This window comes from Cornus florida, unplaced genomic scaffold, assembly GCF_030987335.1.
Source record: "Cornus florida cultivar Cherokee Brave unplaced genomic scaffold, ASM3098733v1 CherokeeBrave_3.0.0_Hap2_Chr06, whole genome shotgun sequence".
NCBI classification, from domain to species: Eukaryota; Viridiplantae; Streptophyta; class Magnoliopsida; order Cornales; family Cornaceae; genus Cornus; species Cornus florida.
In genome coordinates this window covers 39,595,561-39,611,460 of record NW_026775576.1, presented here as the reverse complement: position 1 = coordinate 39,611,460, position 15,900 = coordinate 39,595,561, and the positions used below count along the sequence as shown (strand labels likewise).

Sequence of the window (15,900 nt, the reverse complement as noted above, 5' to 3'; positions counted from 1 at the left end):
ACGTGCATCTCTCCTCCCCTTCACAGTATCTCACTACAAGAAAAGTGGGCTTTTACGACATAGTATTTACAGGGCTTCTTTATTTTGCCTCATGATTACTACCATTTATGGAGTTTTTAAAAGAATCCTCGTAATTGTTACGTTATAAGTCATACTTTCACGATGATTTAGTAGAATCGTCGTAGAAAAGTATTTTTACGATGTATTAAAGAGCCCGTGAATATTTAGATATATTTACGGCATATTTGTACACCTTTAACAGGATAAATGTTCCTCGTTGATAAAGCACTAAAATTTCACATTTAAAGCCTTTTTTTCCGTAAATAAGCAATAAAACTACAATTAATAAAATTACTTAAAAAATATATATTGGAAAGAATGAAAAAAATGAAGTTAAGTTCTTTTACGGTGTATTTAAGAGCTCGTGGATAAATTTTACATCTAAGACACCTTTTTTGAACAGTAAATAAGCAATAAAAGTTTCCCAATGGAATAGTACCAGCGCTGAGCGCTGGCTGGTAATAGCCCTTCCCTTCCCTCCATTTTTTGCCCTTCACTCCATTTTTTTCCCCCCGCTGATTTATATGCATTTGACTATTTGGGCCCTAAACTATGTCATTTTTTGGGGGCCAATTCATACACTGTAAAACACTGTCCTATTTCATTTAGCCCTAACGCTTTATCTCCTTCAACTGCTCTCTCTCTTTCCATCACAGCTCTATCTCCTTCCATCACCGGTCTCGCCCTTCCATCATCGGTCATCACAGCTCTCTCTCCTTCCATCATCAGTCATTACAACAATCTTGTAATCCGTTTTGTTTTTACTTTGATTCTCTTGTGCTCTGTTTGGTTGCTGAGGAAATGCCCAGAAATGGAAAGAAAATGAAGAACGACTGAAGCATAAGAATGAAAATTTTCTTTCCTTTTCATCTCCTCAGTTTCTGTAGCAACCATAGCGAACAGTAGAATGATTTCCGTAGCAAACTCTCTCTTCGTTGATCTCCATATATCTATATAGTTAGTATTTTAATCATTTTTTTTCCTAAATCTAGACATGTGTGTGTGTGTGTGTGTGTTTGTGTATTGATCTGTTGTTTAATCGAATCCTGATTTTTTTTTTTTTCATATTTGATGAATACATGACTCATCTATGCGATTTTGATGTTAAAGTTGGGCCATAGGAGTTCAATTTTTGAAGAGGATGCCTACAAACAGGCTAGGGATTTCAATTTTGTTAATGTATTTACGAAATTAGGGTTAGGACTTTGATGTGTAGTACAAAACTGGGGTTAGGGTGGAGCAGCGACGCCAGTGAACCAGGTGTGGCAAGGCATGAGTTTCAGTGAAGCTCTACTATTCCGACAAGGTATGAGTTTCAGACAGAGCAACGGTGGCACCGGAGGAGACTCGAGGATTAAGAAGAGAAATGTAAGATTCTTCTACCTGTTTCTATTTTTGTTGGTCTAAGTTACGATTTTTAGATCTTTTTTCATTTTGTGTGGTTTCAGTCTAGCATATTTTATTTTATTTTAGTATTTTTTTATTTTTTTATCGATAACATTTATACAAATTTCGCTGATATATATATATGTATCGTTTTCTGTGCGTATCGGCCTTGCCGACGTCGGAGGAGAAGTCCAGAATTACCACCGCCATTCGTCCCAGCCCTACACACCTCAACAGGCCTAGGGTGCGCGCGCTCTCTCTCTCAACACAACACTAACATCACCTAACTATAGGAAAATATCACTTGTTCACTGACTGATAAGTGAAACAGAATCGCAAAAATAAGTAAGATTTTCTATCTTCTGAATTTTTGGTCTCATTCCAATCAATATTTATATGCAAAAGTGGGTCCAAAATTAGTTTGCTATTAACCCTAGAATTTTCTATTTTGTTATATTATCGCAAATTTCATCATGGAGAAAATTAACATACAGAATTTTTTTGTTTAATGGACTTGTTTTTAAGATTCTTATGGAATTGCACAGAGAGAGAGAGAGAGAGGAAAGAGATTCATTTGGTATGGGATATTTGTAGGTTGCTGCATTAGAGTCTTGGTTTGTGTATATTGTTTTTTGAGGTACATGGTGGTGCTGGAACATGCAAGTACAATTTGATACATCCCTCTTTGATATATATATATATATATATTAGGGGTTTTGGGTTTATAATTCTATCAATTAATCCTTTGATTTAATTGGTTCCTTTTTCGGAATTTCTGTCTGCTTATCCATCAATTAACGTGTTTGCTTTTTTGGATATGGGGGGCGGGGGGGGGGGGGGGGGGGGGGGGGGGTAGGTGTGATTCAACCCTTTTTCTCAGTTAAGTTGATCTTGCAATGGCAAGGTTAATTTCTGGATTAATCTTGATGTGCTCTATCTTGATTTGATATTTAATTACTTTTGCTTTCATTTTGTTGCAATTGTGCTATTGTATATACATACAGACATCTATATTTCATATTTAATTACTTGTATTTTATTTCTTGATTTTCTTTTCCCATTTGTTAAAAGGGATATATTTATGTTGAATGTTTTTAGTGAGCGATTAAAGCCTTCTTCTCAGTCTAAACTGATCTTGCAATGAAAAGGTCAATTTGTGGTTAAATTTTGATGTGTTCTACATTGATTTCATATTTAATTACTTTTGCTTTTATTTTGTTGTAACTGTGCTATTGTATATACATTTAGACATACATATTTCATATTTAAGTACTTTTGGATTAATTTTGTCGCAATTTTGCTATTGTATATACATTCAAACATACATATTTCATATTTAATTACTTTTGTTCTATTTTGTGTGTGCTAAATTGCTAATGTATATATTTGGATCAAATTTAGATGCTATATTTACCTGTTTATTAGAAGGATATCTGTTATCAATTTTAGGAGAAATTTTGTTTTGATTTTGTGTTTCGTCTGTTAAAAGAATAACTTACAATCTTATTATTTGGATTAATTATGTGTGTTATTGTATATTTCTTCCTTTGTGCCTGTCAACCAATATATATATACACATATATATATCTTCCTACGTTCTTTACAAATTCAGCTAGTAGTTTACTCAAATCCAACTTGAACCTAAGTTGGATTTCTGTCAAGGTCTATGTGCTTGGAGTTCCACTACTCAAATCCAACTTGAACCTAAGTTGGATTTCTGTCAAGGTCCATATGCTTGGAGTTCCACTGCAATTGCTATTTGTAGCTTGTGTCTGAACTTTTAGTAGCTTATGTTAATCTGCCTAAAATAGAACTTCTGGTTTAATTTCAGGGAAGAGCTCTGATTTCAATTCTTGATGGAGAAGAAGGCTACTGCATTTCAACAAAGTAACAGGCTTCATTAGGAACTGGTGAGGGATTCATATGACTTCATTCTATACTATTTTATATTCTTCTTTATTATTTATCTTATAATTACATCATGCATTCGTGAGTTTTTAAGCTGGAATACTTCTAATGTCCTTTCAACATGGTATCTTTGTCTTCCCTGCCTTATGCCCAACTTATTTTTTCGGTGTTTTGGTCATTGATGAGCGATGAAAAGTGCGCATTTAAACCCCTTAAGCTTGAGCATTCTAGGACCTTTATCTATCTTACTTTTCCGTTTTAGACTAATTTCGTATTAATGCCCTTTTTAGGTGCTTATCCCAAAAATAAGTCAATTCAGCCAAATAAGAGCATAAATGAAGCAATCTCAAGCTAAATGGAAGAAATGAGCAAAGTGAAAGCAAAGTGTAGAAATTCAGCATATTCGATCGATCTCAGAATTACTTCGATCGATCTGGAGTTCATCGATCTAAGCCTTTATCCTTATCCAAAAGAATCCAACAAGTTCGATCGATCCAACATTTCTTTGATCTTATCCTATCTTATCCACACCTAGCATCCCACCTACCACTTTTATCTTCTTCCCAAAAATATCCCAAAATATCTCAGAGATTTGTCTTTATTCAAAAAGGCGCCACCAAGGATGATCGATCTCTGCAATATTCGATGGATTTCAGCCAAGTTCGATCGATCTCACCACAGTTCGATCGATCGACCCTCCTCAAGTCTGAAAAAAAAAATAGATTCCAGCTCATTAAAAGTTGGCTCATGTGCAATCATTGGAGGGACCTTGGTGTGCGAGCCCAGACCATTGGGTGTGACACTTGACCTACCTATATAAGGATTTTGAGCCATTTTTACATCATAACTTGTATCATACTTGAGAATTCACAAAAACTTGTATATTTTCTTATCTTGGAGAAAAGGCTAGAGACTAGAGAGCTTTTCATACACCTTTGGGAGTTCTTCCATTCTTCTAAGGTTTCCATCAAGAAGGAGTTCATGCCTACCATGGAGATAGCCCTTGAGGGTTGGATGACTACTTCAATGAGTGGCTAGACATCTACTTGGGGCTAGAATAGCCCCTAAGTTTGCTTCTTAGACTTAGTTCTTTGTGTATTTTTGAGGATTTATTTGTAACAAATGTTTTGATCTTAGATTTATATATATATCTTGTGGTTTCTACTTGATGTGTATGGATTAATGCTTTCAATTAATTATCTACTTCTACTCATATGTTTATGTATGCTAGAATGGATGATTCATGTGTTTTTCTCTAGATTTAGTTGAATTTATGCATGTCTATGTGTATGAATGAAGTTAATCTAGAGATGGTCAAAACATAGAACTTAATTGAACACTCTTGCAATTTATTTGATGGTTCATACTTGTTTCTTGATGGATTATGCCACACATTTAGCTTACTTAGTTTAATTTCCATGTCTTTAGTGTAGATGTAGTGTAATTGTTTTAGATTCATAGATAGGTGGACAATCTACTCTTGTTCCTTGGTGTTCTATACTTATGAATGCAAGTGGCGTATGTTTCTAGATAGTAGTGTGTGCATAAATTGTGTTTTCATTAAATGGATTTTGGTCTTATTTGATTGGTTGTGCTTTCCATATGAATTGGCTAGACAACCTATGCTTATTTGTCATCTATGCCTAGTTTCAATTAATGTACACACACACACAAGTTACAAATCAATTTCCCCATTAATATATAATTGCTAGTGTCTAGTGAAGTCAAACTTAGTGGTGAGTTCTACTATCCCAAGTCCTCCCCTCTATATTTCTTTTCTCCTATTCTCTAAAATCATTGTGTTTTGTTTGCTTTAATTAATTTGCATAATAGCTTAATCAATCAATCAAACCATCTTTTGATCACTTGACCTACTAATCCTATACATTATTTTCATTGCAAAGACACGCCCACAATCCCTTGGGACGATCCCTACTCACCCTAGCTATATTTTTAGTTAGAGGTAGTAGTGACATTCATAAATTTAAAACTTGACCACTTTACACACTCACACTCAATAGTGTAACATTTTTCAGGCGTCGGTGTAGCGGCACACCAATCATCATGTATATCTTTATATGAATATATATCTATATCTATGTGTGTGTGTGTGTGTGTGTGTATATATATGTATGTATGTATTTTTGGTGTCAGTGATTTAACAAAAGGGCATAAGGCTAGAAATATGTAAGTTGCATTTTATAAAGAATCATTGTATAGGATAAAGCAATGTTTAGGAATACCATTAGAGGACCAAACAGCTCTATAATAGTCCCAAAGCCTATGGTGATTTCTGGACCGTGTTGATGGCAGTAATTTGAGGAAAGAAAGCTTGGTTTCCTAAACTTATCTTTCTCAGATTGGACTCCCGACGGTGTCGATCATTCCGCAAGCGACCAGCGAAGAGGTTAGGGTTTTCAACCAGCGACCATAAATTGAAGTTGAATCGAGCCACCATGGACGACGGTACGTACCTTGTTACAGTTGCCTCTCATCCTTTCCATTATCAGTCTAATTTTTTTCACAAAATTTTCTCTATATCTATACATTTTTATGCACATATGTTTGTATGTGTGTGTGTGTGTGTGTGTGTGTATCTGTGAACTGATTCCTAATTTGATCTATTTGAGCGAGCTATTTGTTTATATCATTTGGAGAAGAAAGTGTTTGAGATTGATAGCTTAATAGAAACATCCGAACAGTTGCTCGCAGTCAAAGTATTTCTTATTTTCTTTTCAAATCCCATAAATACTAAATCTTTCACTTCTAAAATTCAATCGGATTAATTACATCTCGTAATTTTGCAAAGGTTTCATGAAAGCAAAAAGGGGAAATAAACAAATTTAATTTGCAAGATGAAAATAAAATTTATAAATGGTGGGTTATCTTTAAGAAAATAAACTTTTGGAGCATTAATTAGTACTATAAATCATAAAATTTAGAACACAATTTAATTTCATATGAAATCCCTAAAGTGTCAAATTTATTTGAATAGTGGAAATTTGAGTAGAAAAAATAAAATAAAATGAAAATCAAGGTCGTTATAAGTTTATCATAGATGATTAAAAAATTCACCCATGTTGGTCACCTTTCAGAAAAGTTAAATAAATTGTACCTATTTCTAGTCAAATTTAAATAGTCCAAGTTATTATATATACGTATTTATATGTGGGTAATAAATTGGGCTATGTATATATGAGGTTCTCTTGTTCAATTACTAGTTCTTCCTAAGTGAAGTTCGTTGATTTCTACAATTGATCATTTTTGTCATATTATTTTTTCTCATAAGATGCTTGTTTTAGAGAAGTTGATTCTTCTGCTTCAATGATTAAGCAATCACAGGGAGTGTTCTTTTCCATGAAGGCCATGATTCAAGATTAGGACCTAGAGTTTCCTTGTTAATTCAGGAAATGCCTTCCTAATGTACACTATATTTTTCAATGAATTCAATATTGTATTGTCTCAAGAACTTGTTTTGATAAAATTACTTCTTTTAGCAGCAGTGAATCCTCTCGTTCTTTAATAACCTTGCAAAGATTTGTATACTAAATCCTAAAATCCAAGGCGATTAAACAATGTCAATTATGTTATCTTCATAGATAATGCTTAAAGAGTATTAGTACCACATGAAAAGTCCCTATTATCAACGAAAAAAGAAAGCAGCTGCAGCTTTAGAAGCACTTTTACACTTTGTCATCTAAAATTTATTGAAAAGAAATTTACCCAATACATGCTAGATAATTGAACACTTCACACTTCTTGAACACTAATTTTCCCAAGAAAAGAAAAGAAAAGAGAGAGAAAGAGAGGGAAAGCCAAGGAGTGGCCTTCATATACTCGTTTAAGTATTAGAAACTTCCTTGACTTATATGCCCTGTCATTTGCCTCATCAAATAGCCACTAATATTTATTACTAATTTAATTAACTCATACTTCTTAAATTATTTTTTTGCCTCGTATTAAATTTTAATGGTTTTTCTTATTTTCTTATCTTGCATATGTTCTCATATAAAGTCCTCTAAAGTGGGTGCAAAAAGAGGACTAAGAGAGAGGAATTGTATTGATGCTAACACAAGCTCAGTAAGAAATATGTGAAAATTATACAGGTCAATTAGTCATTCACTAACGTATTATTATATTTCTTAAATTAGTCATACGATCTGATTTTTATGTATTTGTTGGCACTACATTTTTGAAATATTTTTTTCTGACAGGATTGATTATCACCAGTTCATTAGGAGCAGAAGAATCAGAATTTGTATGATTCCATTCTATAACAAAGGTCAAATACTATGCTTCTTCATTTTTATTATCACCATGGCAATGCATTATATGCTTAAAAAGTTGATTTTTTTAGGGGGTCACGTGCCTTAAGTGGCCATTTTTTTTTTTATTATTATGCATAAATGGAGGTTGGGAAATTATTACGGATGGAGTTTGGTTTTCATTCATCGCATATTACGATGTATAGGGGGTTACATGCCTTAAGTGGCCATATTTTTATTATTATTGTGCATAAATGGAGGTCGGGAAATGATTGCGGATGGAGTTTGGTTTTCATTCATTGCATATTATGGTGTATAGGGGGTCACGTGCCTTAAGTGACCATTTTTGCTACTTTTTGATTTATTATTTTTATGCACGAAGGATTGCTTAGGTCTAGTAATGCTAGTTGGGTTTGATATTGGGCTTAACAGAAAATTTAAATGTGATTTTATTTAATTAATACAACCAATCAAGCCAGTAGTCATCCAAACTTTAGACAGAGATTAAAGAAAATATCAACCGTGAATCTTGAAAACACTAAATATTATAATTTGATATGTCATTAAAATGTAATGCTACCAAGAGTCACGAGTGATGCGAGAGTGATCTAGATTATAGTAGTTGGCTAAAAAGGTTTAATTAATTTTGGTGATTACGCATGTCAAGCCCATCCTTCTATGATGATGTGAAACAAAATTTCAAAGGCTGTTCAACATTTTTTTGAAAATGGAATGCTCATACCATATCTGCTTATACACAGTATACTACATTGTATATATATATAACTGAGTCTCTTAATAGTTGATTAATAAATAATTATAATTATGTTTAAAAAAGATTATTTTAATAAATTTATTAATAGTTGGTTCCAAAATGACCAACTATGATAGAAGTCTTCCTCTCAGCTTCTCCTCAATTAGTGTTTTCTTAATGCATCCATTTGTTTTATCTGTTCTTGTTTAGCGGTAAGCCGATTCTGTCCACTTTAAAATCTCATTTTTAGCTATGCTTTTTTAGTGCCCAATAATATCTACCATCAATCATGCATTGCTTTGTATTCATTTTATAAAATCCCAGCTTTAAACTCTGTCAAGTATTCAGCATTCGGATATGTTGACATGATAACTATGTTGTTATAATAATGATGCATGGACACATAATACACATAGATCTGTCAAGTATTGGACCATTAATTTTTGGGTTGAACCTTCTTCCTTACACATGGGGCTTAGACTCAAATGGCCCAACACATTAGTGACTGCTTCAAGAAACGCATCTAAACTAAATTCATAATACTACTAACAACAATGTTATTTGGACCTAAAATACCAGCCAAAATGGCAGACCTACTTCATTGCAATGAAGCGGACTCGATTATCATTTTTCTAATATTAATTCGCACAATGTCAAACTGAAAAGTCAACTATTTGTGACAAATAGTATGAATTCACACTATTTACGCTTTTACCGATCTGAACTTTGTGATTATTGAATAATTGAAATTTAGAAGAAATTATACATTGGGACGAGACGAAATTGATTGGATGACTACTGGCTTGAATGCATGGACAACTTAAAGTTTGAAATATTGCCCAACCATGCATTTCAATGTCCAAATCAGGCTTTTGAGGAAGTTAAATGTGATTTAATTTAATTTACACAACCAATCTCCACACGTTGGTGTTTTGTTCCCTAGCCTTCAAAGAGGGCTAACCCTTAAGAAAATACTAAAAATATTACTGGAAGTACATTACAAAGACAAGGGAATAATATATAAATTAAAGGAATAAAGTATGGGAGAGAAAGGTCTTCAAGATTCCTTTAAAACTGTCTTGTTAAAAAAATTATATTATCTAATTAGTATATGTTTAATAGAAAGTGATAGTTTCATGAAGGGACAGGTTTTTGTTAAAATCAATGGATCATATGCTTATTTTTGGACTGTTTTGCTATGTGATTCTCTATTGAAAACACAATCCAATCATGATAGGATTTGCAGCTGAGAGCAAATCAACACAACCTACTGGACTTGATTTCTTAAGGGCTTTTTTGCATCTAGTTAGTGTTTTTAGACTACATAGACCATTATCCACCTAGTAAGGTGAAACTTGACTATTTGTATTGTGGGTAATTTATAGTAAAAGAAAACAAAGAATATATTATTAATACACAAAACTTGTACACTGAGTAATTAGTCAAGTGATTCAAAAATGCCATGGACACTTGATCACTAAGTGTAATACAATCCTAAATTTATGGTTCGAGTCAGCTAGAATATGTGTTCTCTTTATCTCATGAATATAAAGAGATTTTGATATTGTCTGTTCTCATACATACTTGCAAAAATCTAGTATTCAATTAAGGAAAATTATCTGCTTGAAATATTTTTGGCAGATCTGAAGAAGAAATTCTTAGCAAAATATTTGTGTTTGATTCATAAATGATAATCTTGTTCTTTCCCTTTTTTATTAGCATTCTGAATTTGAGACGTGTGTGATGCAGCTACTTCATTGGATTTTGTATAGTGAGCTGGTTTTTTGACAAGTGCAGACTGAACCTCAAGTGTTAGAAGGTTTATCAATTTTTCAACAGAAGTGTTAGGAAATTGATGATTTTCTTGACAAATAGATTTACTTCCTGTTTTGGAACATCGATAAATGTAGAATTGTTTTGGCACATTAATAAATGATGAATTGTAAAAATATTTTAACTCTTTTGATATGTTTAATGGGATATGTTTTTTGAATTGAATTATAACTGAAAGGGACGTGAATTACAGGTAGTGGATGATTGATTAATTGGCATTAATTACGGGTGCTTTATATATAAAAATATATATTTTTTTTATTTACGGGGAGCTTAAAGCCCCATAAATAAAAGGCTGTATATTAGTGAAAATCCTCGTAAATAACTTTTCTACAGGATACATGGCAGCTCGTGAAAATGGTTTATATTATTTACGGGTAGCTAAAATTCGCCGTAGAAAACTTTTTTACGGCATGCGTCGGTGCCTCGTGAGATTATTTACAGGTAGTTACAACTCGCCGTAGAAAACTTTTCTACGGCATGCATCGGTGCCTTGTGAGATTATTTACGGATAATTACAATTCGCTGTAGAAAACTTTTCTACGGCATGCGCCAGTGCCTCATAAGTTAATTATTAACGGAAAAATATTCATACTATAAATAAATTTAAGGATAAAGTGCAAATAACCCTCCTAAACTTTACTCTCTTTCTCAAAGAAACCCCTTGAACTTTTATTTTTAAAGAAAACCCTCTAAACTATTCTAATTTTTGCAAAATAAACCAGGGGACACTGTTCCGGTTCATTTTGTCGGTAAAATGAAGGTTGTATTTTGAAAATGGCCGTTTTACCCTCATTACTGTTACAATATGAAATCAATAAAAAGCCCTAATTAAATCCTAATATGTTAATCCCTGCCACATCTCCATCTTTCTATACAACTCTCATCCTCTGCAAAACTATCAAGATGGTATATATATATATATACACCATATATGTATATGTTATATGGGCATAACATATTTTAGAATATGAAAATGGCTGAACGTAAGATTTTGGGAGAAAATGAAGGTGAATGTTGAAGCTGTGTTCATAGAAGACAAATAGAAATTGAGATTTTGAAGGGGCTTAGCAATCACAAGAGAGAGAGTGGGTGTGAAAAGATTTTGCAAAAAAGTCAGAATTTTTTGAGGCAGTGGGATGTATTTACATTACAATTGGAAGATGAAGAGAAACTGAATGGTATAAATCATCTATAATAGTCATCAGAAGAACAAGTGATGGGTACAATTTGCTATCATTTGATTGAATTAAAACCCTTTTTCCGAGTGATGCTAAGCTTCGATAACTTCAATTCTAATGCCAAAGGACCGGTCACGTGCATCATAAACAATGGCATCTTTGATTTCACTTTTGATTCTGACAAAGAAGTCCAAATTTCCGTGATATATTTTGATACAATCTCTACTGTTTATCTCTGTATTACCAAAAACAGAGGTTTAGCTAAAAAACTAAACAAGTAGGTGGTGACTCGTATCACACTCATTAGATTCTAATCTTTGATTCATACCCATTTGTAATAGGAAACGACTTAGACACTCCAATCAAAAGTGTACCAGGAAAGCCCAACCTTAAACTTCATGACCGCCGACAAGAAGCTCTACGCATCACCGACGCAATCGTAGAGAAACCAGTGAGAGCCCAACGTCAAACTCCATGACAGCAGGCGAGAAGCTCTAAGCATCAACGGGAAATCGCATCAAACCCAGGGAGAGGCCGACCTTAAGCTCCATGACCGCCGGCGACAAGCTATAAGCAACAACGCAATCGCAGTGATCGAACTAGTGAAATCTCATTCTGGTGAACCACAAACAGACACAAGCAATAAACTTTTATGGTGATCATTATACAGACCGTGAACTTCCTTGAAGGCCAGCTGGTCGGTGAAGATGGCTGCCGAAGGTGATTGGTCGGTAATATCTGTGGCTGCGGGAGACCAAGCTCGTAAGAGAGCATAGAGAGAGAAAGAGTTATGCATAACGCCGTGTTTGGCGCTAAAATATGTACTAGTGTAATCTAATTGGGTCTTTAATTTTTTTGTTTTTTTTTCAAGTGTTAAGTGGGTTATTGTGATAAGGTGAGGTGCTGTCACAGTACTATTGGCTGTTTAGATTGCATTTGCCACGTTAGTAACATCAAAACTAAAACAAAAACGATAGAGTTTCATTAAAGGGTAATTTCGTAATCAAACATTTCCGGTGGTCTCCAATGAGAGCAATTTTTGGATTTGTCCTTAAAGTGCACTATTTTGATAGTTTAGGGGGTAATTCTTATTTCAGGGGGGTTTCATGCAATTGGCTAATTGTTCAGGGGGGTTTTATGCACTTTACCCTAAATTTAATATACAAATGAAATTATTTTCTACGACAAATCTATTATTTTCTACAAGATAAAAAAATTTAGTATTTACGGAACCCTCATATACGAGGGCCTAGAATGCGCCGTGAATAAGTTTCCACGACGTTTTTGGCCCCTCGTAGAAGCCTTTTTTTTCTTGTAGTATCTACAAGCCCTAATTATATGCCGCCGCCATGCCCAGAACGCCGACGCTGTTGGCGGAGACGACGAGAACTACGGCTAAAAAAGAGGTTGCAAAGATCAGCGCCAAGCCTAGACCAACACCGCCATGATATGAAAAGGAACATCCTGAAAGTGGCCGATCATCTCTAATTTTACTGCAATCAAGGGCCAAGCTTCATGCCTGCTTCAAAGCCGGCCAAATCAATCTATGCATCCATATCTTCATCTGGATCATTCATGGCGTCATAGAAGAGATTGTAGCCGTTCGCCCGAATCGTTTGGTTAAGAATTGGTTGCACTATTTCGCTAGAGGTGGCTAGATTTATTTCTCAATCGATGAAAAAATAGAGTCAAAGAGAGAAAGTGTTGTGACTCAGTTAGAATTTTTCTCATTGATGGGGTATTCATTTACAGGATTTATCGGGAATATGTGGTGGTGGTTTTGGGGTGGGAATGGTGGCGGCGGCGCCGATGCTACTAATTGTGTGTTAGAGATGGTGGTGGAGGCACCGATGCTGCTAATTGTGTGGTGGAGATGGTGGTGGCGACGCCTTTATTTTCCTACCGATTATGAAGTTGGGGATGGTGGTGGCAGTTACAACGAAGGGATGGTGGTGTGTGGAGACCAGGTGGTTCTAGTAACATTGCTGATGGTGGTCCACCATGGTGGTTGTAAGGTGGACATGGTTGTGGCAGTTATACAGTCAATTTCGTCTTTTTAAATTTGTTTCCCCCTTCACGTGACCCACGTGCCCTAATTTCTGTTAGATTTCTAATTGGACTTAACGATTTGCAACAAACAAGATTGGCTGGGGGGGTTAAGTGTCTTTCTGATAGTTCAAAGGGTTTTTTGAGAAAGAGAAGATAGTTCAGGGTGGTTTAATGCACTTTACCCGAGGTAAGATCAATGGATTTTAACAAGTTTAAACATGAAATTACAAGTACTCAAAAGCCTAACTAGGGTTCATATCAAAATCTACAATATCAATCATGAATTTTAGATTTATTTATAAAACCTAGTAATAACGAAGCGTAGGTAGATTCAATTCAATATTTCATAAGTGAAATCATTCATAATAGGAACAATGACTAGACATATTAATACAAAATACATATAACAATTAATAATTAATAAATTTAACCCAAATAAACTAAATAAATTCCTATTTAATAAATCATTTAAAAATACGGGGTGTTACATATCGAATATTCGGAAACTTGTGGAATATGAGGATACGATCTAGATATGTGTCGAATATGGCTAAAAGTATTCTAAAAATTGAATATTTTATTTTCTGGTTGGACGGCCGGGACATGACACAAACACAGTAAGAATGCGTTTTGGACACTTTCAAGATACGATCGGATGATTTTATAATTATTATTTTTTAGAATAATGGAATTTAATGCAATTTAAAATATATTATTGACTAATTAGAAAGATAATATAAAATTTAAAAACAAAAATAACAAACATCTATTTATAAACTCCAAATTAGTGATGTATTCACCATTATATGGATAAAATGGTAACAAAATTAATTTATGTATATAATAATATATTATATTATTATTTTTATGTATCCATACCTACTCGTGTTCTATTTTTTTAAGATTTGGTATTCATACCTACTCGATTTCTATACCAGTATCCCATGTCCGCACTTCCTAGTGTATGATTATATATATTGGCAGTTGGGCTTATTTGGATCTGAACCGGGATGAGGCCTGGCAATAAGTTGAGTCGGAGCTTCAATGCTGAAGTTATTTTAAACATATAGGCCCATTATGGACTTCGTCTATTAAAAAAGGGGATGAGATATATATTTGGGCTTAAACTACCTACCTTTATAGGCTTTGCTTTATATTTCATGGATGGCACATGTATTTGGGCCTAGACCCTACTCAAGGTTTACAAACAAAAAAAAAAAAAAAAAAAACACACACACACACACACACAGACTCACATTTGTCTTTTATACGCATTTGCTTTGAACCTCGAACTTTTAATTTAGTAACTTTAATATTTGTTCTAATTTTAATTTAAACAATATTCATGATTTGTGGGTGATTTTCAAATTCATTACAACTCAAAAGTAATGAAGAACCTTGTCAGTTGTCAAACTCAATACCATTGAATAAATTGATTCTTAATTTAGGCATAGTAATTTAAGTAAAATAATATATTAAAAAAATAAAAAATAAATAAAAAGAGAGAGAGAATGATTTAGCAGTAAAATAATAAAATATGATAATAAAATAGAAAAGTAGAATAGCAACTTCCCAAGCATATATACACAGAGTTGGCTCATTATTACCACAACAATTTATATTGCTTGTACTGGTTCGTAATGATTTTATACCAGAATTCACAATGTCATCAATGTTCATTATAATAGCAATAATTATTGATAAAAAAAACATTATTTTTTTCTTGAAAATAAAAAGTAAAAGCAATAATGTTCTACTCTTTGCCATCTTTTGGTAGTGTCGCAGAAAGGCATAAGCTTATCCTCTCCTTTATCATATACGAATTTCAAAGATCTTTCAAGTGGATTCAAGCATCACACTAAACAGAAGATATGTTTATATATATATATATATATATAGGAACTAGAGCTATATAATTGTGAATTTTTTTATTTTTATTTTTATTTTCATGTCACTAGAAGATGGTGTATGATCTCTTAGAGCATGTCATAATTCATCATCGAGCATCAATGGTCTATCAGTAACAAGATCTTATTTTTCAAAAGAGGTTAAGGGTTCGAGTCACAATGGAAGCATGTGTATGTATATTCAGAAATAAAATCTCTAATTTCACATTAGAGTGACGTTACGAGGATTTGTACCCTCTAAAGGGCTATCATAACTGCAACAACAATATCCATGACAATCAAGCAGAGCCAACGGCATGATCACAAAGAAATATGAATATAATGGTGGTTGAATTGGTGTATATATATACACCTCTCTCTCTCTCTCTCTCTCTCTATATATATATATATATATATATGATGAATGGCAATGATATAAAACATCATATATACCACTAAATTCAAATTGAAGCCATCATAGAAAATAACACAACGTACCCTATGATTTTCTTACAAATTGGTACACAGAAAAGGAGTCCCTTTTTTCAGGTGTTTAGTGGGTCCATTGGCAACTACAA

At 33.6% G+C, this 15,900-nt stretch overlaps 1 long non-coding RNA gene across 3 annotated transcripts; it reads left to right on the top strand.

Annotated features, from left to right (window-relative positions):
- The first annotated feature begins 1,023 nt into the window (after positions 1–1,023).
- LOC132311349 (uncharacterized) lies at positions 1,024–10,366 on the top strand. Of its 3 annotated transcripts, none has more exons than XR_009482939.1 (6): positions 1,024–1,690; positions 3,278–3,356; positions 5,714–5,820; positions 7,369–7,460; positions 7,569–7,636; positions 10,123–10,366. It is a non-coding gene; the product is annotated as an uncharacterized LOC132311349 (long non-coding RNA). The 3 variants fall into 3 exon arrangements; XR_009482937.1 differs by having other exon boundaries at positions 1,024–1,791; XR_009482938.1 differs by lacking the exon at positions 7,369–7,460 and having other exon boundaries at positions 1,024–1,791.
- The last annotated feature ends 5,534 nt before the right edge of the window (positions 10,367–15,900 follow it).